The 27243-nt window shown below is 39.6% G+C and overlaps 1 pseudogene; it reads left to right on the top strand.

Moving 5' to 3' along the window:
- Nucleotides 1–180: 180 nt before the first annotated feature.
- Nucleotides 181–21721, top strand: LOC139456429 (E-selectin-like; annotated as a pseudogene).
- Nucleotides 21722–27243: the final 5522 nt, after the last annotated feature.

Here is a 27243-nt window from a genome sequence, read left to right on the forward strand (position 1 = left end):
TTTCTACGAAGGTAGTCAGGCATTTGTGTACGGAGAAACCCGAACTCATATATAATGTACATACATGAACAACATTCTAACTCAAATCTCCGCCTCAACGACCAAAGCGTGATGGAGACTTCGATGACAGCGTTGTGGATCCTGTGTTGGGTGGTTTCCTGTGTCGGGCTAGGGATGGAGATGTTCGAGTCCCCCCCATCCGATGGCAGTGTGATGTTTGCCAATATGATTGTGAACAATTTTCATCAGTGCTCTCGATTTGTGTGGTCACTGGTGGGTGCCAGGCCCGAAAATATGACGCCGAGTTCCGCGAGTGCCATCTGTACACGGCGCCAGAACAGATCAGGGACCCTGATGGTGACAACCTATCCCAGGAGGACACAGCAGATAAGGTGACGAGATACAGTTATTGACGTTATTTGATAATGTATACAATGAACATACACATGATAACTGAAAATTTTAAAGTAATCTTAAGATTCAAGAATTCTATGACGTTGTACAGCCCTTCATGTAGCTGTGACATGTATCTGAGTGAAAAGGAAAAACGCTAAATTCCAGTGTCCCATAGACGCATAAATGTTGAACTTATTATGCAGTATATAGAGAATATCACCCTTCGAACTTTTTCAGGTTGTAGACATTAATAAGCAGTGTCTTAGTGTAAAAAGTATTGCTAACCGATTCTGTAGCAGAGCCTTTGTGATTCCATTTGATTGTGACGTCATGTAACCAAAGAAGTCACAATGGTCTGCAAAGCATTGTCATGCAATTTCATTGCAGCGATATATACAAAAATGAATGTAGATATCGCTTGATCTCACCCAGGCGATATCTCCTGTGGGAGCCAGTTTGTTTGAATGCAATTAAGTGTATTGAGTCTGTTTATTTTTTTCCATTTTTATAAATGAATTAGCATCAGAAATCCATAACTATTGTGCAAACTGTATTCAGTTATATCCAGATGTTGTTCAACTCTTTCTTTTAGTATTTGCAGTTGATATTATTGTGTTCTCAAGCACAGTTGATGACTTGTGAAAGCAAACTGATGTATAAGAAAGTTACTGTGATAAATGGAAAAAACTGAAATAAGTGTATCAAAAGATAGTTGAAGATTTGCCAAATATTAGAAATGGTCATTTAAATGTGAAACTTTGGATGTAACAACGCACTATAAATATCTTCCTAAAATACAAACGCAAAGCCAGATTTGTGTGAGGTAGGAAAATACATTTATACGAGGAACTGTGCAAGGTATTGAGACAAACTGTTGGAGATCCAGGGATCTGGAGGGCCAGGGGAAACATCAACGTTGTTGTTGTGTAGACAGGTTCTTGTGATCCATGCTGTATGCGGCCGAGCGTTTTCCTGCTGGAATACACCGTTGCCGTTTGGTGCAGTTGGGAAGACGTGTGGTAGGAGAAATTCGTTGATGTATCGTCGACCCGTAAAATTGCCCTGGATATGGACCAAACTTCTCCTGCCATTATGAAAGATGTCCTGTCCCCTTCCTGAACGCATTGTCTGGCGTAACGTTCTCACCGACGTCTGTAGACCCGTCCTCTTCCATCCCCTTGACGGAGGAGAAATCTTGATTCGTCGCTGAACCAGACATCTCTCCATCGCAGTTGAGGCCATATCCTGTGTTGACGACTCCAATGAAGTCGTTATTGACGATGTTGTCGACTCAATATGGCGCGTCGAACAGGACGTCTTGCTCGTAGACCTGCTGATCTTGAACGGTTTCGTACGGTCTGGTTGGAGATTCTGCGCAGTCCGGGTATTTGGGATGGGGTTGATGTGGCTGTGGTCGTCCACGTAGTTGTCGCAGTCGGATGTAGCGATCTTACGCTGGGGTGGTTACTCTTGGTCGTCCCGACCTTTGCCGATCACGTGTCGACCCATGCTGTTGAAACCTGATCCCATAGCCTTGTGATGGTGCTGGGCGCTTCATTGACAACCCTGGCTACAGCTGATCGGGATTCCCCTGCCTGCAAGCGGTCGTTGTTTCTTTGCAATTCCGTTAATCTTGGCATGTTGTTGAACTGTCACTGTTCGATTGACGCAGATGCCAATCAAAAACCCTGCAATTTAATACCGTTCATAGTGCTGCTGCACGTGCAGCTCCATGGCCCTTTTGTTAATGCACTTGGTGCGGTTTTCCGAATCGTTCGTGTTTCCCGACTAATGGTTTGCATGTCTTTGTTGTGATCATTTTGATCCGGGAAATTTGTCACTGGCATTATAACACATGAAACGCCTCATACTGCAGTTCTTGGTCCGCTAATTTATGGCCCAAAATATCCCTTTTGCGTTTCTTTCTTTTTTGGAAGTGTATATTTGGGTGTTCATTTCAGTAACATCTAAATTGGTCTGTACATGCAAAAGTGGTCAAGAAGATTTAATTTGGTATAATGACGAACATAAACATTCTTGGTGATATAAGTAACAAGTGATTCTATAAGATTTTTTATGTTAAGATGATTCCAATTTTACTATACGTGTTGGAGCATGGGGATTAATTAAAACCATTGAATTTAATCGAAAAACTTCACTTGTATGCATTTAAAAGATTTCTTGGTGCAAACATCGACACATTTAGATTGATGGTTTATGGCGAATGTGACAGATGTGAAATCATATTTCAATGATTAAAATTATTAAGTACTGACTGAATCTCCCTAAATTCAATTCTTTCAGTTACCCTAAGAAATGTTACAATAACATGATGTTATACAATACGAATGATCCAAATATTATGAAATTTCTACATGTGACCATGTTCATATACGACACACTTTTCTATGGAACCAAATTTGTAAATAATTAGTTAAATGTACTGTCATATGTACTATAGGCATATGGCCTCTCATGTGCCTTAACAAAGATTGATTGAATTATGTGCACACTATTGCAGTGTGGTGAATTCAAAACAAGATAAAATAACTCTTTGTTTACTGTAACCAGATTTACACTGGACCCGGACCAAAGTGATGTGAAATGCGATTATTGTCTTGTCAATCGAATTATTATTTGAGTCTTTCGTGCAGGTATACCTCTGCATGCTGGAGGCAAATCTATACATTTGAACAGATAACGTTGAACCTGACATTCTTCTCATACGTTTAATGATCTTCATACTTTCTACGCCATATCCGCTTGAGCTGATAGTATCAGTCGGGACCGTTTCTTAAGATGTGTTAAAACATAATATAATGACATGATCCTGTGTGAATGTGGCAAATTCCACTTGTTACCTGTTTACGACCGCCTCCGTGGTCTAGTGGTAGAGCGTCCGCTCAGAGAGCGGAAGGTCCGGGGTTCGATCTCCGACCGCGTCATACCAAAAGATGTTAAAAGATGGTACTTGTTGTTACCCTGTCTGGCGCTCGGCATTAAGGGGCTAAAACAAGGACTGGTCGGCTCGGAGTCAGTATACTGTGTCTGAGTGGGGTATTCATGTTAAACTGCGGCATGGTATCTCAGTGAGCTAGCACTATAAATCGACATCAGTCCGGGCTAGTACAAGCAGACACACAAACACACACGTACATGCACGTCGCTATATAAGTGCAATAATCTTGGACGCGACGTTAAACCCTATTTCACCTCACCTGTTTTCATTACAAGGGTCTTCAAATGTCGGTGTAGAACTGTTCCGCTTTCCCGTACCATATTACCACACCAAAGCTTTATAGTGGGCGTATAGCTTGGAGAAGTAAGTGAAAAATGTACGTTTTGGTATGGATTTGGCTATGCATGGTAAAGACAAGGAGTTGGTAATGTAATAACTTTATAAGATTGTTATCAGATACCTTACAACAGTCATGGCAGTCATCTGTCAATGATTCATAATGATGGTTCTGTTATAAACAGTTCAAACACACTAATAAGTAGAGAGATATTTATGCTGTTTAGATGCTTATTTTAAAGCAGTTGCAACACTGATCGTTACAAGGTGGGGTATACCTTCCATACCTTGTAAATCTAAAGGTTCATTCTTTAATGTTGAAAATGAAATGCATGTTTTGAGAACATTACCCCAACATTACGATAAAGTATATGTCCAGGCACGTTATAGAGCCGAACGCATATAATACACTTTACAAATACTTAAACTTTACAAATTCAATAGCAACTATAATATATGTGACACTTCCTCATATTTATAACAATTAACCCAAATTGTAGAAAAACAAGAAACCATGAACGTAAACTGTACCCTATACATCTTATGTATGTTGGATCGGATGTCTTATACTGAATGATATATTGTCTGAGCGGTTATACTATATGAGTATATACTATGAACATATTATACATTTGCTTCTTCTAGAGACAGATCTGTATCAGAACCCGATCCTCTATAAGACCCTGTGTAAATACCCGTATCAGACCCTGCATCAGACGCTCCACAATACCCGCATAAGACCTTTATCAGATGCTGTATAAATACCCGTATGAGACCTTGCATTAGACGATGTATGAATACCCGTATGAGACCTTGTACCAGACGATGTATGAATACCCGTATGAGACCTTGTATCATATGTTGTATGAATACACGTATGAGATCTTGCATCAGACTCTATGTGATTACCCGGATCAAACCTTGTATGAGAACCTGTAAATATACCCGCGTGGTATCATTACAAGAATACCTGGATGATCAGATTCCTGCTATATTAGGGTTATACAGAGAAATATTGGATTAAGGGACACGGATGTGTAGACCTAATGTGGTTGTGATGGATATTCTTACTGGACCAAGTACAATATAGGAGAGTGGTATCTATATAGGTCTTACACAAGGTTAAATTCAAGAGGCTAATAAGACCATACTTATCTTATTATTAAACGAATCCTTGGCGAATCTCTTCTTCCAGGTGTCACCGAGCCCTTGTCGAGGTCGCCCTTGCAGAAAGGATCAGATCTGTGTTGTTGCTGCGTCGGGGGATGGCCACGTGTGCTTGTCAGGTAAGGTCGTAGTCTTACACACTGGAGGACACCTCAAACACACGCCAAAAGACTATCAATTGCGTTGGATCGCAACCTTTCCACATTTCAGTCTCATCAATCTTAGATTTAGAAAATGTTATTTTTATGAAGGAAATGTTGATGTTTTGTAAAACCTGATTCAACCTGATGGTTAAATGCCGAAATGGGTGTTCCACTGGGTGGGTTATACCATTGTCAAACTGGCGGTCATGACAAGGAGAGCAGGGATGCTACCCACGTTGTGTGAGATATACGTAGGAATGTTCTCTCACCCCTTACCACGACCTCCCCCTCACCCACCAGTTTGGGTATCTGCATGGTTGGCGAGTTTTTAAACGGGGCTCCGGTATTTCAAAATACCTATGTCAAGTTTTTCTCTTTCTGAGTTGGTGGCATAATAATATATAAACGGAGGCATGTACTATAACTATGGTATCGTGCTCAGGATCCGATTGCGGCCGCCCCCCGCTGCGACCTACATTGGTTATGGCAGAGACAGGATGGAAGGACAGCCACTTGGGGGCATTGAGCGCGTACACGTGTGAGCTTGGTAACAACAAGACAGGGGGCAGCGGGGTCACTGTTTGTCAGGACAGTGGGCAATGGTCACCTCCGACACTACAGTGTGCAGGTAAACATAATACGATGTAGAGGTAAACATCACTACAGTGTACAGGTAAACATTACTACAGGGTACAGGTAAACATTACTACTGTGTACAGGTAAACATTACTACTGTGTACAGGTAAACATTACTACTGTGTACAGGTAAACATTACTACTGTGTACAGGCAAACATTACTACAGTGTACAGGTAAACATTACTACAGTGTACAGGTAAGCATTACTACAGGGTACGGATAAACATTACTACAGGGTACAGGTAAACATTTCTACGATGTACAGATAAACATTACTACAGGGTATAGGTAAACATCAGTACAGTGTACAGTAAACATTACTACAGGGTACAGGTAAACATTACTACGATGTACAGATAAACATTACTACAGGGTACAGGTAAACATTACTACAGGGTACAGGTAAACATTACTACATTGTACAGGTAAATCACTTCAGTGTGCAGGTAAACATCTCCAGAGCGTACAGATAAACATCACTAAAGTGTGCAGGTAAATATCGCTACAGTGTAAAGGTAATCATTACTACAGTGAAAGGTAAACATAAATACAGTGTACAGGTAAACATTACTACAGTTGTTACTTGTCGATTCCCAAATTGAAGGAATTAACCCAGAAATCTGTACGTAAAAGAACCTACTGTGAAACCAACAAACAACCAACAAGCGGTATACAATCAAGAAATGTATTACAAAAATTAACTAGGGGTACAAATCAATACAAATTACTGCACAGCAATTACAAAGGCAGGAACAATAGAGTGGTAGTACAATATTCAATGGCAATATATAACATGATGGCAGTGGTCGGTACCGAATACAAAAATACAGTGGTGATACCAACAGTCAGGGATAATATTTTCTATTCACCCAGCGGTGACAGTGAAAGCTCGTTCCGAAGCGATGAGTGAGTGAGTGAGTGAGTGAGTTGGGTTTAACGCCGCTTTTAACAGTATTCCAGTCATATCGCGGCGTGTCAGCTTTATGTGGGAGGAAATCCCAAAGTGATGCAGGTCTCAGACGTTTACCACTTCGGTGAAACCCACGAGCACGGATTTGGTGCTGACAAACCTAGAAACATAATCAGGGCGAACCGGGATTCGAACGCACAATCATAGGTTTCTGGCGTGCCCAAGGGACGCAACTCTGCACAGCGAATCGCGGCGCCTTAGACGACTGGGCCACCCGTACATTGTACAGGTAAGCATCACTACAGTGAAAGGTAAACATCACTACAGTGTACAGTAAACATTACCAATGTTTATAGGTGAACATTGCTGTAATATACAGGTAAACATGACTGCTGTGTATAGGTAAAAATCACTAGATTAACATCAGTACATCACAGCTATCAATAAGGGTAACCTTTATATTTCTGATATACTTATATGTGATATGTTCGTGTTCAGCCAGCTCGATATTTATTTGACCATAAAAGTAGTAGACAGTGGTATCAAAGAGAATGCTATTCTCACGTGACGAATACCCTCTTTTTAATTGATCTTCATGAAATAGCAATGTGTGCGTCTGTTTGTGAGTCTGACTCGTTGGTGAAGAGCACTCAGGACACAATAGTCACAGTATCCAAACCAGGCTTCACAGATGACCAGTTCAGGAAAAACGTTGCCATTTAAATATTGATATATACGTTTACATTTTCCCTCAGCGCGGGTCACCTTTGAGGCCCGGAATATGTCTTGTCAATAATTGAAAATATTTCTAGGAGACCATTAGTGAACAATGAAATAGCACTTTTGTCAAGATGAATGGAATAATGTGCCGGAAAATGAAGTCGATGATGATGAAGTAAAGTATGCTCGCAAACCAGTTCATTTGAGTGCCTACATTATACACTAGAAGCACTTGCCCGAGCTTGCATTAAATTATTAAGATCCAGGTAATATGTGACCACACGTGACTATGTATCTTCTCTAAATCCATGATCTAGATTCCTCAGTACTGTGAATGTATAATTATAGACGAATAGTGTCGTCCCTACTGACGTTGTATGTGATCTAGATTCCCCCTGACAGTGTTTATGTGAAGAATATGGAGCTTCCCTACAGCAAATACACATGATCTAGATTTCTGTTGTCAGTGTAGGGGTAAACAAAAGCCATTATCATGCCTCCATGTCAGAATGATAAAATCTGATTGGTTCATGTGAAATTAATCTTGGTACAATTGAAACAAACAACACCTATCTTTTCTAACTCATATTAGAAGGTGGAAAAGTTATCCAGAATTATCTCTTTGAACATCTCAATTCATCGTCTATTTTTTATCATCTTTATCTTCAACATCTTTATCTCCAACATCTTTATCTTCAACATCTTTATCTCCAACATCTTTATCTCCAACATCTTTATCTTCAACATCTTTATCTCCAACATCTTTATCTTCAACATCTTTATCTCCAACATCTTTATCTTCAACATCTTTATCTCCAACATCTTTATCTCCAACATCTTTATCTCCAACATCTTTATCTTCAACATCTTTATCTCCAACATCTTTATCTCCAACATTTTTATCTTCAACATCTTTATCTCCAACATCTTTATCTCCAACATCTTTATCTTTATCCCCTTTATCTTCTATATTTGTATCATCTTTATCTTGTTTATCTTTATAAAGTAATAGATACAGGTCATATTGATGTATTACAACTACGATACAATTACAACGCTACAATTGCAACAAAATTAATATTGTTGATAATGCTAACTGCATTATTGTTTTAGTTGTGGATTGTGGGATTCCTGCCAGAAGAAGCAACGCAGAGCCCAGCGTCCAGATGACCACCACATTCAACACGACGGTGACCTTCACGTGTTCTGCTGGCTACAGGAACCATGGCGGGGACGACACCATCACCTGTCAGGCGAACGGACAGTGGTCATCAACATCGTTGGACTGCCAAGGTACATTTTCCATATAGTGATGTCATTGCAAACCTCCAGTTCACTTGAAGGATTGCATAAAATGAGGGAACAATTGAAAGAAACAACACCTATCTTTTCTAACTCATTTTAGCAGGCGGAAAAGTTATCCAGAATTATCTTTTTGAACAACTCAATTCATCGTCTATTTTTTTTATCATCTTTATCTTCAACATCTTTATCTATAACATCTTTATCCTTATCTTTTTTATCTTTATCATCTGTTTTCAACTTCTTTATCTTCAACTTCTTTATTTGTATCATCTTTATCTTGTTTAACTTTATAAAGTAATAGATACAGATCATATTGATGTATTACAACTACGATACGATTACAACGCTACAATTGCAACAAAATCAATATTGTTGATAATGTTAACTGCATTATTGTTTTAGTTGTGGATTGTGGGATTCCTGCCAGAAGAAGCAACGCAGAGCCAAGCATCCAGATGAACACCACATTCAACACGACGGTGACCTTCACGTGTTCTGCTGGCTACAGGAACCATGGCGGGGACGACCCCATCACCTGTCAGGCAAACGGACAGTGGTCATCAACATCGTTGGACTGCCAAGGTACATTTTCCAATTGGTGATGTCATTGCAAACCTCCAGTTCACTTGAAGGATTGCATAAAATGAGGGAACAATTGAAAGAAACAACACCTATCTTTTCTAACTCATATTAGAAGGTGGAAAAGTTATCCAGAATTATCTCTTCATCTCACCTCATCGTCTATTTTTTATCATCTTTATCTTCAACATCTTTATCTATAACATCTTTATCTTTATCATTGTTTTCTTTATCATCTGTCTTCAACTTCTTTATCTTCAACATCTTTATCTTTATCCCGTTTAGTTCTAACGCCTCGACTGACATGTATGTTTTAGCTTCATGCACTCAGCAATATTCCAGCTATATGACGGCAGTCTGTATGTCCGTCTGGTCTAGGTAATCCAGTGATTGATATCATGGCATGACCATCTCATCATGTCCATGACCACCTTATCCCGTGCCTCAAAAGCCTCTAACAACAATCATAGACGAATTCTTACCCGGTTCTTCACGCCTATTGTTGTCATAATTAACTACCTGCACAGGGCCAATGAGCGTTCTTGCGTCATCAACACACCTATCGCTGACAGTATCTGTGAATGACCTATCTTTGGTTGCAGTCATCCCCAACTGGATCACGACGAAGACGCTGTCTGCTGGTCCGGCGAAGTTGACGTGTACTGACAGGATGTCCCTGGCCGGCAGTCTGATGTCAGTGTCCTGTGAGACTGATGAGATGCTGATAGGCTGTTCCTCAAAATCTGTGGTACTACCGTGTGTTTTACGTCGTTATTACTACTGCTTTTATTTCTGGTCAAGTACATCTTTCTGCCTAACCAGGTTGGCGCGTCGGGATACAACTGAACTACAGTTCAAAGCGGGCGTTAAAGCCACTTCATTCGCTCACTTCAATATATGTTCGATTACTCAGTGCATATTTCCATTCCATCATGGCATATAAAACCTGGATCCAATGCCCACCAATTCTTCGTTTGGAACCAGAATCGAATGATACTAAGATAGAACTAGCTGTCAATCAAATTAACATCTGCGAGAGAAATTCTGTTCTATGATCGTGATCATAAGAGGAGAGGTGACTTCAATCCTGAAACGATGATGTTGTGGCGAATCTGTCTAAGGCATTTATTATAATGAAAAGGATATAATACACTACATAATTGAGCATGGATATAGTATAATGACAGTGTAGTATCATTTGCAGCAACGCCTTTATTATTTACCAATCAGTAAATCGACATTCTGACAGACCGTTCTCACAACGAGCTGACATGCCTTGGTATAGCTGGTTTTATTTAACCAACATCACTCCAAGGATCACTTTAGAGGATCGACATTACCGGTGTTAGTTTGACTAAAACGACTTCATACGTATATACTTCTTACACCCAAGGACGCCAACAGTGGTGTCAGTCATACACTAACAAGTGGGTTCACCTCGTCAACACTGCTATATTTACAGACTTCAAGTGGCAAAAACAACGGCGTCAAAATAGTCATGGTCAAGGACACTCCTTTCTGCCAAATTGACACAACGAGCACAAGTAAGTCTTAAATGTGGCAGGTGTCGAGTACTAATGATAAAACCATGAACTATTAAAGTTAATTATGTACAAATTGTAACATCAGAGTTGTTTGAGATGAGTGTCCTGTCATATTCATTTGTGACAAGTACACACTACTAAAAACCGAAATATTCACCTCCTACCAAGATAACTAATAACCAGTCATTGGTGAATCTGTTTCTAGAAACACTACAAATAGTGAGAACATAAAGTCTGTTTCTCTGTTCCTTAAGCATGTGTTATATAAGATCACACATGAGTACACTATCCTTTTACGTTAAAGTGTACTCTAGGCAATGAATAAAAAGTTTGTCTTGCCCATTTCCATGTGTGCCAGTATGATGTTGTCTCGTTAATTTTTTTAAAGATTTTTTTATGTTTAAAGTCCTAATGGTAACAGCACCAGTCCATCTTGTTTAAGTTTTCCATTCTATGGTAGCATTTGTATGTTTATGTCTGAATAGCTGGCGCCTCAGCACAGTACGCCTCTGCTAGATGCTGTAAACAGGACGGACTACACTGTGAATACCTCACTGATGGACCATCTAAGAACATCGATGATGCACATGTTCAGTCGGAATGTTTCAAGTCCTTTCAAGTCATGGGTATTGAACTATATTTCCGATCCATTGAAAAACTTACTTCGATATTTATTTGCGTTTATTAAAGTGTAATACCTCCGTAAACACAACGCAATATATAAGTTAAATCTAATAGATAAATACACTACTGCCTAAAAGTTCATTCCCCTCACACGCGTTGAGAACGCGTGTTACACGCATGTGACACGAGTGCTCAACGGGTTGCACACGGGGTGAGCACCCGTTGGACACGGGTGTGCAACGGGTGTGCGTCGCGTGTGCAACCCGTTGCACACGCGTGTGCCACGCGTGTGCCACGCGTGTAACACGGGACCGGGTTCCAGTTGAAGTTGACAAATTTATCAAATGAATAGTGAGATAAAACAAAACAGTGAGATGTGAAATTTGAGTTAATGAGCGGCCATTGAGCTGTGCTCACCAGACCGTAAATACAAGGTCGGCCATTCTTAATTAGTGTTCGGTTGCTAGACTTTTATGGCATGAACCATTCCACTAGGGTCCAGTCTAGCCATTGTGGCTAGCCGACAGTAGAACAGTAGTGAATTTAGATGCGAGTTTATTGCTAGGGGAACCCCCGTGTTGACACGATTGTCGCGGGTTGGTAAATGTTCGCCATTAATAAAATGATTGTTTGTGGATTGTGAACATATTCATTTGCCCACACGAGTCATTCCATCTGATTGCAAATATAACGTTTTTCGTTCGCCAAATTTATGCTTTAGACAATACAATTATGATATAGCCGTCACCATTACTAATGTCTCATTATTTCACGTAGGAATATGTGCCATTTCCCCACACCCCACTTTCTGTGTTGTATTTTGAAAGAATAAATAAAAGAAGGTTTTGTGTGGGACACTTTTATACTAATTATAAGAGGATGTTGTAAATGAATATGAACAGCCATGCTGTCTGACAGTTGAAAGAATTTGAGATCTTCACAATCACCGGGTGTGACCATGTTGACAGAATCTCGTTAGGGTTTGTGGTTTTTACATTTGCCCAATGACCATGGTGAGTATTGCTGGGGATACCAAACGTAACAGTTTATTATTAGAGGTTGTGAGTACCTATACCACGTAGATAGGATATCTTTAGGATTTTAATCCTTCTTTGAGAGGCATTTAGAAGTTGGAGTACTACGTTAGGAGAAGATTTATGGGTGACTTTAATCCTTTCTTTCTCTGTGGGTAATCCTTTCATGTTGATTGGAGGAAGTCACTCAACCAGGTCATGACAGGTCGTGAGTTTACTCACTAACTACTGTGAGCGTTTTTGGCATGACATCTTTTCTTGTATAAACATAGAAACGATGCTCACTCACTCGCTATTAATCTTCTGCAGTTTGCTGGCAAAATGGGGATAAACCTCAGTGTCAAAGACGATCAAATTTAGTTCGAATCCTTGTTTATATGTGACATCTCCCAAATGGGGACATTTTCATAAACTTGGCAAGTGATGATGAATTTTAATATTAATATTATTATAGTTTATGAAATTGTTAATAAAACTTTAATAAAATTGTGCTTCACTCTCACGAAAAATATATTGTCTGTGAGTAAATTTATATGTCACGTTACATCGGCATTTTTCAGTGATATTGGGACTACATGAAACATGGCTGGTTTTACATTTCTGATACAGGTGCTTGACTGACTGAGTAGTTCATGATCAATAAGATATGTTTAAATCAGTCAAGTTTGCAACAATAGACGAATAAGTTGATACATTTGGACCGCAGTTACCGATTAACAACTTAAGACATAGAGACAGGGAGGAGATATATAACCAAACCTATGATCCTGTTGAGACAGTTGACAGTTAGAACGTTGGATTAAATGACAGTAACTAATTTGAACATTCCCCATTTATATCATAAAATACATCACAACTCATAACAGTCCGAGAGACAGCTTCCAGACTTATACTAGTATTGAAGGGACAATAGCTTTTGACAGTTTAAAAGTAAACTCACCTTAAGGTGCTTGGCAAGTCAAAACTTACCTCCCTGTATATGTTTTTTAGGTTTGACAGCAACTATGCTTGTAGATTTCATAGATAGACATGATTGGTTAGCTAGATGTTATTACAATAAGCGAAAATGTCTTAAAAGTCCACAGTTTGTTTAAAAGTACAAAAAGTGTGTTATAGATCTATCAACGTTTTCTTTTATTGAACATAATATTTGCACTATATTGCTGTAAGCTGTAAATAATCTAGCCTCCCAATGTACGTAACTTACATATATTTATGTATGACCAGAACAGCAAATAAAGTTCTGGTAGATAGGTACCTCGGAGATTTAACGTGCGCTTTCCGACTTTAGCCTATCTCGCACACGGTGAAGCACTTATACTATTAGGGTAAAAAAGCGTAATGATTAAATAAAGAAGTGCAAACACCCCCCCACCCCCCCACCCCCCCCCAAAAAAAAAAAAATTTTAAAAAATTAAGTTTAGTCCTTGTAGTAGTCTCTTGGTCAGCTTCTCATCCTGGGGGTCGGGATTCTGGTAGAGACTCTTGGCAAGGAGGGCGGCGGTATTGGCGACGAAGTGGTTTGAGGTCGGTACGCCACTACTCTGGAAGAAGTGGTACAAGTCTGTGGAGTTTGTGATGTCGTACTCGATGTCCTGTCCCCCCTTCTTGTGCACCATGACGAAAGGGACTCCTTGTTTGGCGTAGAGATATTCCTTTGGGGTGTTGATCTGGTCAACCTTGAGATCCGGCCGGGGCTTGTAGTGGTTGATCGGAATGTCTGATTTTTCCACTAGTAAATAAAGTTCTTTGGTATGACCTCTTTTATCCCTGCTGACGTTATCCTAATGTTCAATTTCAGTCTGCCTCACCAAGCGTAAGAAAGCATTGTACATGATAAACCACACTGATGCAATTTTCTCTATATATATTTGTAGATATGAAGCATTCTAGTTAATTGTGGATACACTGGGCAGACAGAATTGTGTTTATTTCCAGGCCATCCTGATCGTCGTTTACTACTATAAGGTGTATGGTTGGAGGCAAGATCAAAGGCGCCGCACAGCATTTATTAGATAACAGACGGGGTCGTCCGTTTCGCTTTGAACAACCACCCCACCTGTCTGTAGGAGTTATATAATCAGTGCGCAAATAACTGTGTCAAGTCCACTGCCGGGCTGATGCGGTGTCAGTGTCAGCGATGAACATGAATGCCAAAATCATAGACCTGTAGCACTCACAAGTTGCTTAGCCAAAATATTTGAAAAGTGTATATTCAATTCTCTGATAACAGCAAATATAACCTTAGAAAAAGATTCAACATACAAACAATCAAATGTAGAACACAGACCTATGCTTATTATCATTTCTTCTGGATATGATCAACCTGCGGAACCCTCTATCCGATGAAGTAACTAATGCTCGCTCATTAAAAGAAATCAAATCCTTAATTAATCGTTCTGATGCAATTATTAATAATTTTGACTTCAAATATTTTCATAGATCATGCCAAATTGTCCACTGTCGCCTTAGGCTCGGCTGCAGTGACTTAAACGCTGATAAGTTTAGACGACATGTATCAGACATACCAGACTGCACTTGTGGATATCACCTTGAAGATGCAATTCACTTTTTCTATAACTGTTAAAAAATACGATAATATCAGAAACACTGTGTATTTCTACACACATGGGTATGGTCTAAACATGATATTACATGGCAGTAGTTGAGCAGTTCTACAAACATGACTCTTCTTAAATCAGTTCATGACATCATTGTCAAAAGCAAAAGGTTTGAGTAGCTTAATTTTATGCATGTAGTATTAAAGGAAAACTGCATTACCTTATTTCACAGACACCACTTGCTTCAGTGTACTGGCTTCGTGTATTTCATTTGTGCATTTTGTATGTTTATGTTCATCACTCTCTTATATATATATATCCAGCTGTTGTTAAGTTGTTACCTGGAGAGGTATTACATAAGCAAGTTTTGCTTGTTTACCGATCCAGATTTCTTTTGAAATAAAAATACGTTTAAGCCAACACAGCTAACCCTAAAACACATGATTGTAAACTATTCAAAAAGGAGCACTAATCTCTGGCTTCTTCTCGGGTGTCGAACTCAAACGCAAACTCATTTATTCTTAGAATAACATGACATACAATTATCTACAATTTTTATTATGTACAATTTAACAAAAATAATAAAAATAGGATACGTGGATACTAATACAATTTACCAATTGTATTGTACACATTGTTAAGGAATTTAGATAGGCCTTTTAGATTTCTTACACTGTTAGTGGTCATAATTTTCTTAAATGTTTGGAAACTTAAGATATTGCTTATTTAAGAGTTCATATCGCCGTTGGTGTAAAGCTTCACATCGGAATGAATAATGCAATTCATCTCCCACAGCGATAGAATCACAGAGTGGACACTGGCTGTCTTCCCTGGGAATGTTCAGCCATCGACCAGTTTCAACTGGTAATCCTTGGTTAGAAAGTTCTGAATTTTAGTATTGGGAGAAATATTGATTTTAAGAGCAGTAGATATTTCGCAAATGAAGGTTGATTCTTCAGGTAATACGACCTTTGGATTTCCGCTTGGGCTTACTAGCTGCCGTGAGTCAGTTTGCTCGTTAACGCAACCGAGCGTGACAAGAGACTGGGCTACCAGTCTGCAAGGACAGCTAAATAAACTTACGCATTTTTGAAAACTGATTGGTTACCCGTGATCTATGAAGATTTCAACAAAGGGCGCATGGTAATTAATTTCTTCAGCCTAAACAAACAGACAAATAACGGCGAAAGCTCATCGGATGTCGTTATTTGGAAATACCCCTGATTGTTACAGTTTGATACAAAAAAGTATCCCTGAGTGAAAGCATTTGCGGATTTCGGATTGCGTGGATGATACAATTACTACTCCCTTGTTGTCATCCACATTTTCTGGTATAACCCTACACTTCTGTATTTGTCGTAATTCACATGCTGCTCAGTTAATGAATTTATATTATGTATACTCAGTTGTAGCACCTCTCAGATTACCGGATAAAGGTTCAAATTTGTTCTTTCTTGTACCTGGGGTAATTATTTAATCTAAATCCAGGTTTGAAGTGAGGTGGAATGTGAATTATGCACGTGGCAGCCCAGCAAGAGATGTATGATCAGTTGATTTACTTTTTTTGTAAATCAACTGATCATTCCCAGACATCAAAGGATCAACAGGAAATACGTTGATTGATTAATTACTGTTATCTTGCACAGTGGATATGTCAAAAGTAAGTGTTTACATGTGAAGGTAGGGTTACTAAACCTAGGGAATACACTCATATCATAGCGTGAAGTACAGATGTAAAAACAACATACTTTGTTCAAAGGGTAACCGATAATACACTGACTGGTTGTTCATTGTTATCTAACTCAATGTATGTTTTTAAGAACCGTGGACATTATAAAAATAGTTGTCACGTGGGCTTTCTCAGCTAACTTGGCACCTATGTGAAACAATTGAAACAAACTAAGTGATCAGTTAAGAAACAGACACGGGTTATAATATTCGATACATTTGAATAACGTTTAAAAACGATATATTTAAATATATTTCATATATATTCCAAATATTGTTTCCAAATAATTATTATTAAAGTATTTGATTCTCACATAGACATTTGACATCGAATAAGTATTTTTGTACAGCTGCAGACGCAATGGATATTGTTCCTTTATGTTGATATTCCCGGATACATTATAACTTTGGTAGGTTGTAATAATGATATTTGCATTTTGTTTTCATTCATTCGCTGCAGCTTTGAACAGAATCATTCTTGTTCCTTTCCGTTTGGTTGGGAAGTTTTTCGATGCGCGATAGACGTTGTTTTCACAAGTATTTTCTTTTGTAAGCGTGTATATGTTACAGTCAATGTGTAAAATATGATTCACTCAGGCAATTTATTAAATATCTAAATATTTCAGTCATTTTACAAATTGACTGAATAATCCATTCATTTATTTAACCGACTGACTAAAAATGATAAAGACGACCAAAAGAGCTTAAACACATCACAATATATTAATTATGCTAAGAAAAGAAGCCAAACAATACAGAACTGTACTTGGTGATGATATTAAACATAAACAAATATTTGGAATTCGTTATCATATTAATAAAGATGGACATATTTTTCAGTTAATTTGTAAAATAAACTGAATATTTAGGCGTTTAATACATTTCCTTAGTGAAATCTGTTTACATTTTGAATGTAAACATATATACACGGTAAAATAAGCAATGTGCAGATGAAATATTTACTTTGTGTTGCAAGTCAAAATAGTGTACACGAAGATCGCACAATTACCAAGCAAGTGACTTATCAAAACTGCATCACCATTACCGATGCTCCCACAAATATACCTACATTTCAAAAACTGTATTTCATTTTTGTTGATCAGTGTTACCATATGTCCTTCTACTTTCAATAAAAATGCGCTTACGAATGGCGAGCACAGGTCGCGAACAAGTCTAGATTTCTGCTATATCATCCGGGTACTCACTGTGAAAATACAGTAATGCACAGGTAACAACTACTCCCGCGGAATTGCTTTAGATCAGTGCTCTTTTGTACGTTGAAATACTATATATTGTGAATGCCAAAATGATGTATCAAGGATCAAGTAGAAGATACATTGACCTTTGCACTGGGAGTTTATTCAACAGACCGTGAAAATAACACTGCTGTATCTTATTATTTATTTTAGATGACGCAGTCAAAGCTCACTTCTCCTGGCGGCCATTATCGAACGGCCAGCTAAAACACAACCCCGCGCTTACGTCTACAGGTCTCTTCCTGTAGTACGGTAATTAGTATTCTCTCCCTCAAGTGTATCCTCAATGATATAACTAACCCACCCTCATTAATTACATGCTGCTCTTTTCCAGCCTCACGGCTATGGAGCTGTGATAAAGAGTCCAAGTCATCATAAAGTAATTAGGGTCCAATAAAAACAATGCGCCGCCAAACCTCATACATATTATCACTGAAAGTCGTACTACAGACGGTTAATGTCAAATCACAATAAAAGCATTTCAATTGCAATAACATGTTCCAGGACCATGTATTCTCTTAACACCATCGGATTTAGCAATGGTCGTATAAAACAAAACACATCTATTTGATCACAACAGTATTCGTGTTATCCCCACAAAATCACATAAAGAAAGGAGACATTAGGAAATACATGTGCATTATCATTTTTCGTTAGGATAACAAAATTTTCTCTCCTTGTTACCACCTCCAGGTTCAGCTTAAGACGGGTCCTCCTTTGGTCAAAAGTTTGTTCCCCCTCTAATGAGTGTGTCACGCGTTGCACACGAGTGGCGGACGGGGTGCACACCCGTGTGCAACGCGTTGCACGCGGGTATCACACGCGTGACCAACCCGATGCACACTGGTTGCGTAACGCGTTGCCCATGCGTGTAAGGGGAATGAACGTCTAGTGTACGTCAATAATAATAACCTTTTCAGACTCCTTACTGAATCATTAACACAAAAGGCGGCAGACAACTGTACGAAACCAGTGACATTGTTCAGTGCAGAAACGCAAAACAAGCCCCTCCCACACAATGTTCAGCCAATAAGGAAACAGTAGTTCGCTTGTGGGCGTGGCCTTGTATAAATTAGATTTATGGAAACATAAACGAAAGGAAAAATATGCAAGGATATGCACCACACAAACCGATTCTTTAACAACATTGAGCCACACTGAACCTGACTAAACGGACTGTGTCTATTATCCGCACCATATCCACCACACACTAAAATCCTCTCATGTTAATCTGGTTTCCTAATTAAGTATGCCTTATGTACTATGTCCACTACGCTATGAACTATCCAGCATGTCTACTTTTATCAGGATGTGGTGTGCATCAGCCTAATGGTTATCTGGATGGCGTAAGGATCAACCCCAGTTACTGCCGTGCATACGCCGGGAGTTCCTCAGTTACAGGTAAAAAAAGCAACGCACGTGTTTCTTTGTGTGCGTGTGCGTGCGTGCGTGCGTGCGTACGTACGTACGTGTATGTTTGTTGTTTAACGCCGCATTCGGTATTATTCGTGCTATATGTCGACAACATTTATTTAATCGACAATACAGACAATCCAGTTATTGATATTATGAGCAACGCTCCACGCCGTCGGGTAGGTTAACACGCCATCGTATCTGAGCCTGACCACTTACCCGATCCATTAAGCATAGGCTCCTTTGGACCAATTCTAACCTGGAATCCCCACAAGTCCACAACTTAGTCGCCTCTTGCGACTGTGGACCCGAGAAGATCCGGGGTAGAATAGGTCTTCAGCAACCCATGCTTGAAGTAAAAGGTGACTATGCTTGTCGTAAGAGGCGACTAACGGGATCGGGTGGCTCGCTGACTTGGTTGATGCATGTCATTGTATCCCAATTGTGTGGATCGATGCTCATGATGCCAATCACTAGGATTGTCTGGTCCAGACTCGAATATTTACAGACCGCCGTCATATAGCTGAGGGCGGCGTTGGTGCTGAGGGCATATGCTACAACGAATCTTAACTGGCCATATGATAAAAAGAAACACGTAACTAGTTATGTCACAAGGAATCACGATCATTGTATCACTTAATTAGCTTCTATTTGTAGTTTGGACCAGCAGCTGGTATGATGGTACGCTATATTATCGCGGTAGTTAATTTATAATGGATCGTAATGGCGCACGCTTACAAACTTATTAAATATGCCATACGCAAAATATGTGTTGGTCTTTGTTCAACTTTTATGACACATCAATTAGGATTGATCGATGCTGATTTTCTTTATCGAGTTCGGTAAACAAAGTACCTGTCATTAGCGAATCAAGGGCGGGCAACTCTTTGTTACCGCGGTATGGCTTTTTTGTGGTGTGATACGTGTGGATTGTGTGGTTTACATCACTTCCTGTTTTGGTTTATGCCTAAGCATTATGCATACGACCTAGGTTCGGTCAAGGGACTTCGTCTAAACCAATGGGTTCTTTTCTAATCAATTTCGAATGTAGGTAGGGGTAATTGCACTTCAAAATTATTCCAGAAACTATCATAAAAAAGTTAATGTGTGTACTTGCGAATAGCCGTGACATACCGCAACGTGTCTTGTATTCGATCATGCGAAACAGTCGACAGGGTGTGTGGATTACGAGATTTACCGATACCGCGATAATAGTCAAGTCAAAGAAGTTTATTGTACAAAAGGCCACCGGCCCATATACAAGAAAGAGTTAAGCATGTAGATCCAATTATATATGTTACACATTGGGATATACACGTTGTTTGATTAATTCATGCATGCTTAATATAAAGAGAAAGATTTAATATATTTGATTCGTTCTTTGCCGTCAGCATAACTACAAAGGCGTTTATCGGTGACATTGCTATTAAATAACCTTTTATATATTTCTTTCGGAGATCATTGTAAAATAGACAGGCAAACACAAAATGAATTTCATTTTCTATATCTAGATTACACAATGGACAAATTCTTTTCATTTTTTCAATGGACAGTTTTCTTCCTTCATTTACAAATAGGTCTAGCAAACCAAGTCGATATTTAATTAACTATTTTCTTAAGTTTTCCGTAGTGAGTACTGATAAATATATTTCTGGTTGAAGTAAAGTCTTGAAAGTTTTGTAATATTCATAACGTGAACTATCCTCTAAAGTGGAGTGCCATTCTTGGTAGAACATATTTATAGACCGATTCCGAAATTCATTTAGGAAACATATTTATATTTCCAACTGACTGAGATGATATAGAGCCCACGATAATATAGAGTCATACTATACGTCACGATTGTAGAAATATATACATTCCATATGAAATGTTATGAAGTTACCATAATTAAATGACCAATTGCAATGCTTTCATGACCAATTACTATAATTCATGAACAATTACTATAATTCATGAACAATTTCTATAATTCATGAACAATTACTATAATTAATGAACAATTACAATGTCATTGCAGGGGTGTGTTCTTATTTCAGGCGTGTATTCCTATGCCACCTGCTGCCGAGCTCCGGGTCTCTCGTGTAGTGTACACTCTGCAAAGCCTCAACCTGTGAGCGGACTGCTGAAGGCGACTTGTCCTGACGGCTTCACCCTCACTGGTTGTGGAGGACGCAATCCATGGAAAGAAGCACGAGGCTCATATATAGCAGGTACAATCATAACCATGCATTACCTAGAAGTCAGAGCACTACAAAATACTCGCTTCTGGAATCCTCCATTTGCTCTAACTTAAGTACTACCTTTCACTTTTAATACTTTCAGACGACGGGGGTACCCCGACATGCCACGTGGAGAGTAAGACTGACAGGCCGGACCGAACTACCGTATTCTACGTATGTTGTTGATGGGCGGACAGCATCAGCTCTATATTTCAAGGAGTAGCAGTGCTTAGAGAAACACCGATATATCGACGATTTTTATCGATTAGCTTTCTGAATGTGTCCTATACATTCTGTCTGGACATCCTATGTCTGTCTGTCTGTCCATACATATTTTTCTTCTTTTGTGAAATACTTATAACATTTGAACTGGTCAAGATTAAATTTCTAGATAAAATCCTCTCTTCTTCAGTAACTATAGTGATAACATCTGCTGATGTTGAAGACGCTTTGGACAAAAAAAGGTGTTGCAGTATCCCGCGGTAGGTTTTATACCACGAGCTAGAGGCTACCCCGAGTGATACTGCTACAACGAATTAATCTTACCGATATGTTTTAATATGACGTTGTAGGAGAGGTTAAAACAAATTCAAGATTGATAGAAAACAGCTGTTAAGGCTGGGCTTAAAGTGTGCTATGTCGTGTGACCTTCATTAACTCGGTATAAGACGTGCGGCTAATTGCTTCGAAGAGGGTATAAGGGATTTATTCTCCCGCTGAGAAAATCCACGTGCAGCCTGTTTTCTTCGTGGCGGAGTATAAGGGTTATATTCTCTCGCTGAGAATTTTATTTCCATCCAAGGCAGGATATATCGTATTTTATCAAAATCACGTGAACCAATCAGATCTCATCATTCAGACATGGTTGTATGATTTAGAGATGTTGTGCATTCTTGGTGTTAAAATTTGGGGGGGGGGGGGATGTTACTTTTTGTCTTGACGCTCAGAGAATAGCATTCATTGTTGTTGATTAGCTTCGTTTATATGTGTGGTTTCATCTCTCTCCATACACTATCTATAAATGTGTTTGTACTTTCATTTGATAAATATAAAATTTCAATACAAGAGAGTAAGCAGTCTTGTTTGTCCAACGAAACACATTCCATTTTGCGAAAAGGGTAAAATAGCTGTGAAAATAGTATGAATGGACCACTGAAGATCACTGATGACACCGAGTATTCTCGAAAAGGGTCATCATGTCCTGCCCCATCGGTAGCTCCCGCTGTTCACATATTGTGCATACAATAGTATTTATTACCTGACGCCGCACAGCAGTATGCTTGACATGCGACGGCGGCCTGTAAACAAACCTGACAATCAAGTGACTTAATTAGGAATTACCATAAAGAATGATCAGGTCTTTCCTGTTGAACATTTGTCAGTCTTCCCTATATGCTTCTCGGGATTGTTCCAGAACTCATGTAGCCAGTTCAACAGGGGTGTAGGGATGGAGATGTATGTAAGGAGTTGTGGAGAGATGGAGATACGTGGAGACGGGGCAAGGTGTAGAGATGGAGGTGTATATAAGGAGTTGTGGAGAGTTGGAGATACGTGGAGACGGGGCAAGGTGTAGAGATGGAGATGTATATAAGGAGTTGTAGAGAGATGGAGATACGTGGAGACGGGGCAAGGTGTAGAGATGGAGATGTATATAAGGAGTTGTGGAGAGATGGAGATACGTGGAGACGGGGCAAGGTGTAGAGATGGAGGTGTATATAAGGAGTTGTGGAGAGATGGAGATACGTGGAGACGGGGCAAGGTGTAGAGATGGAGGTGTATATAAGGAGTTGTGGGAGAGATGGAGATACGTGGAGACGGGGCAAGGTGTAGAGATGGAGGTGTATATAAGGAGTTGTGGAGAGATGGAGATACGTGGAGACGGGGCAAGGTGTAGAGATGGAGGTGTATATAAGGAGTTGTGGAGAGATGGAGATACGTGGAGACGGGGCAAGGTGTAGAGATGGAGATGTATATAAGGAGTTGTGGAGAGATGGAGATACGTGGAGACGGGGCAAGGTGTAGAGATGGAGATGTATATAAGGAGTTGTGGAGAGATGGAGATACGTGGAGACGGGGCAAGGTGTAGAGATGGAGGTGTATGTAAGGAGTTGTGGAGAGATGGAGATACGTGGAGACGGGGCAAGGTGTAGAGATGGAGATGTATATAAGGAGTTGTGGAGAGATGGAGATACGTGGAGACGGGGCAAGGTGTAGAGATGGAGATGTATGTAAGGAGTTGTGGAGAGATGGAGATACGTGGAGACGGGGCAAGGTGTAGAGATGGAGGTGTATATAAGGAGTTGTGGAGAGATGGAGATACGTGGAGACGGGGCAAGGTGTAGAGATGGAGGTGTATGTAAGGAGTTGTGGAGAGATGGAGATACGTGGAGACGGGGCAAGGTGTAGAGATGGAGATGTATGTAAGGAGTTGTGGAGAGATGGAGATACGTGGAGACGGGGCAAGGTGTAGAGATGGAGATGTATATAAGGAGTTGTGGAGAGATGGAGATACGTGGAGACGGGGCAAGGTGTAGAGATGGAGATGTATATAAGGAGTTGTGGAGAGATGGAGATACGTGGAGACGGGGCAAGGTGTAGAGATGGAGATGTATATAAGGAGTTGTGGAGAGATGGAGATACGTGGAGACGGGGCAAGGTGTAGAGATGGAGGTGTATATAAGGAGTTGTGGAGAGATGGAGATACGTGGAGACGGGGCAAGGTGTAGAGATGGAGGTGTATATAAGGAGTTGTGGAGAGATGGAGATACGTGGAGACGGGGCAAGGTGTAGAGATGGAGATGTATATAAGGAGTTGTAGAGAGATGGAGATACGTGGAGACGGGGCAAGGTGTAGAGATGGAGGTGTATATAAGGAGTTGTGGAGAGATGGAGATACGTGGAGACGGGGCAAGGTGTAGAGATGGAGGTGTATATAAGGAGTTGTGGAGAGATGGAGATACGTGGAGACGGGGCAAGGTGTAGAGATGGAGGTGTATATAAGGAGTTGTGGAGAGATGGAGATACGTGGAGACGGGGCAAGGTGTAGAGATGGAGGTGTATATAAGCAGTTGTGGAGAGATGGAGATACGTGGAGACGGGGCAAGGTGTAGAGATGGAGGTGTATATAAGCAGTTGTGGAGAGATGGAGATACGTGGAGACGGGGCAAGGTGTAGAGATGGGTTGTGTGCAAAGATTGAGGGGTTTACTGATGGAGTTGGTGTAGAGAGTAAACCTTCAAATATTGTTCGAGGGAATCATTGCAGGGCAAACAAACAGATTTAGCATATTATGTTTCAAAGCCTGTTGTCAGTGATTGACAACCCAGTGACCCACTCAAAACACTGGACTCAACCCACGCCGCTTCACTCAATATATTTGCTAACACCCAAGAGTTCGCGTTTTGTTTAGTAATGGCAGAATGGAGATGAACATACCGTTTTTTTAAAAGTATGTATTCAGTGCTAAATGTAACATTTGAAACCTCACGCTGCGCATTCGGTTCCAAATTCAATTTAGCGCGGTTAAATCTACAGGCAATTAACCTAGCTCTACATTGAAAACAAAGTATGTTTATTTCTTAATTATAAGTGTAAGCTACTTGATGTGGTGCCTCACATTTGATTTCTGCAACTGCCATATCTGTTTTTTCACCCACAGCTTACAAGAGGTGCCTGGTGTTCCTCCATCATACAGTTTGGAACTGTTTCTTACATTCATTTTTGATAACATTGAAGGCCAATATCACTCAGTGATTTAAGTATTATGATTGAAATTGGAGGAAACACTATCCATGATGTCAAGATCGATGTCTTGAATGCATTAATAAATATGTGACCTCCACATACATTGTAGGTTCAAGGTCACTGGACGTCACATAATGAAACTCAGCTTAAAACACAAGAAATTTGGATTTCATTGTTTTTAGTTGGAATTTGACAAAACTTGACACATGGTGTGATGGAGAGTTTATTGTGACACCGAACATAAATATTTACCATTTTCGTGAATATAAAAATCACGGTTATGATACTGACAGACCAAGGGTCATAGTCGGGGAGAAACAGGGATTCGAAACGGATCAGGGACGCAACCCTGCACAACGAGATCGGAGACTATAATCTCTTGCACCCTGTATCTACGATAGGAAGAATAAGCGAGAAATGCAGGAAAAAGATCATTATTTACAAACTCCCACGGCACACAATTGTGAACAGCATGGTAAAATAAATTTGCATAATAAATAAAAAAATGAAATGGGAACATAATAAGTGTAACATATTTATTTATTTAAGGATTGACTGTGATTTATTCGGTTCATTGAGGTATGGGACGAAAAACCGATGTGCAAACTGTATGAAACCGCTTAGCCTATCAGAATCAGCTTATCAGAATGCACGAATTATAATGAACACAGCGACAATTTAATTATATAAACATGACATTAGGCCTATTTACAAATCAAGAAATTGAGTTATATTTAAATAAATTATCAACTCAAATAATCCACAGTTTATCTAATATAATGTAATGCACATGCACCTATGTGCCTTATAAACATAATTATCTAGATCTGCGATCCAATAATTGAAACTTGCAGGTCTGTTTGTTCGTTGTTTGACGCCGAACTCTGCAATATTACACCTATATGATGGTCTTCTGTATACAGTCGAATCTGGACCAGGCAAACCAATCAAGATCTAAGGCGTTGGGACACGATGGCATGCATCAACCAAGTCAGCAAGCCAAGTCCCGTTATTCGCCTCTTACGACCAGCATTGGTTGCTGAAGACCAATTCTAACCCGGACCTTCTCGGGGAAATTGTATGTGGGGGGTGAGAGGGGTGGGGGATGTGGGGGTTAGGGGTGGTGTAGCTAAGTGGTTAAAGCGTTGACTCATCACGCCGAAGGCCCGGGTTCGTCTCTTCCCATGGGTATATTACGTAAAACCCATTTCTTCTGTCCACTATGTTGTTGCTAGAATATTGCTAAAAGTGGCTTAAAACCATACTCACTCTGCATTTGCCAATGATTAATCTACTGAGGCTATTTTCATGGAAACACTAATCCATATTGTTCCTGGATATAGTCCTACGATATCTTCTAAAGAAATTTCATTGAGTATGCACTATTTAGGTTATAGTTAAGAATTGACTTTCACTTTGTGTTGGAGTTTGAACCTTCAAATTAAAGAATGAGGGTGGAGAGTGGAAGTAGTCCGTCAGTGTTTACGTCATTTAAAGAACACGGTTTCGTGAAAAAAGCATGAACGTAAAATTGCGTCGTCAATACCGCTGTTTATCGTTATGTAAACTTCAAATTAAAAAAAACATTATTATGTGTTATGGCAAATTGCGTCAGGCATACAGCTGTTTATCGTTATGTAAACTTCAAATTAAAAAAAACATTATTATGTGTTATGGCAAATTGCGTCGGTCATACAGCTGTTTATCGTTATGTAAACTTCAAATTAAAAAAACATTATTATGTGTTATGGCAAATTGCGTCGGTCATACAGCTGTTTATCGTTATGTAAACTTCAAATTAAAAAAACAACATTATTATGTGTTATGGAAAATTGCGTCGGTCATACAGCTGTTTATCGTTATGTAAACTTCAAATTAAAAACATTTATCTTATCAGTATGCAGATGTCCAGGCAGGTAATATATAGAGTGTAGATGGTCGGTTAACATTCACCTGAAGACACA

The sequence above is a fragment of the Haliotis cracherodii genome, unplaced genomic scaffold, assembly GCF_022045235.1.
Source record: "Haliotis cracherodii isolate W230 unplaced genomic scaffold, xgHalCrac1.p SCAF_1, whole genome shotgun sequence".
Classification (NCBI taxonomy): domain Eukaryota; kingdom Metazoa; phylum Mollusca; class Gastropoda; order Lepetellida; family Haliotidae; genus Haliotis; species Haliotis cracherodii.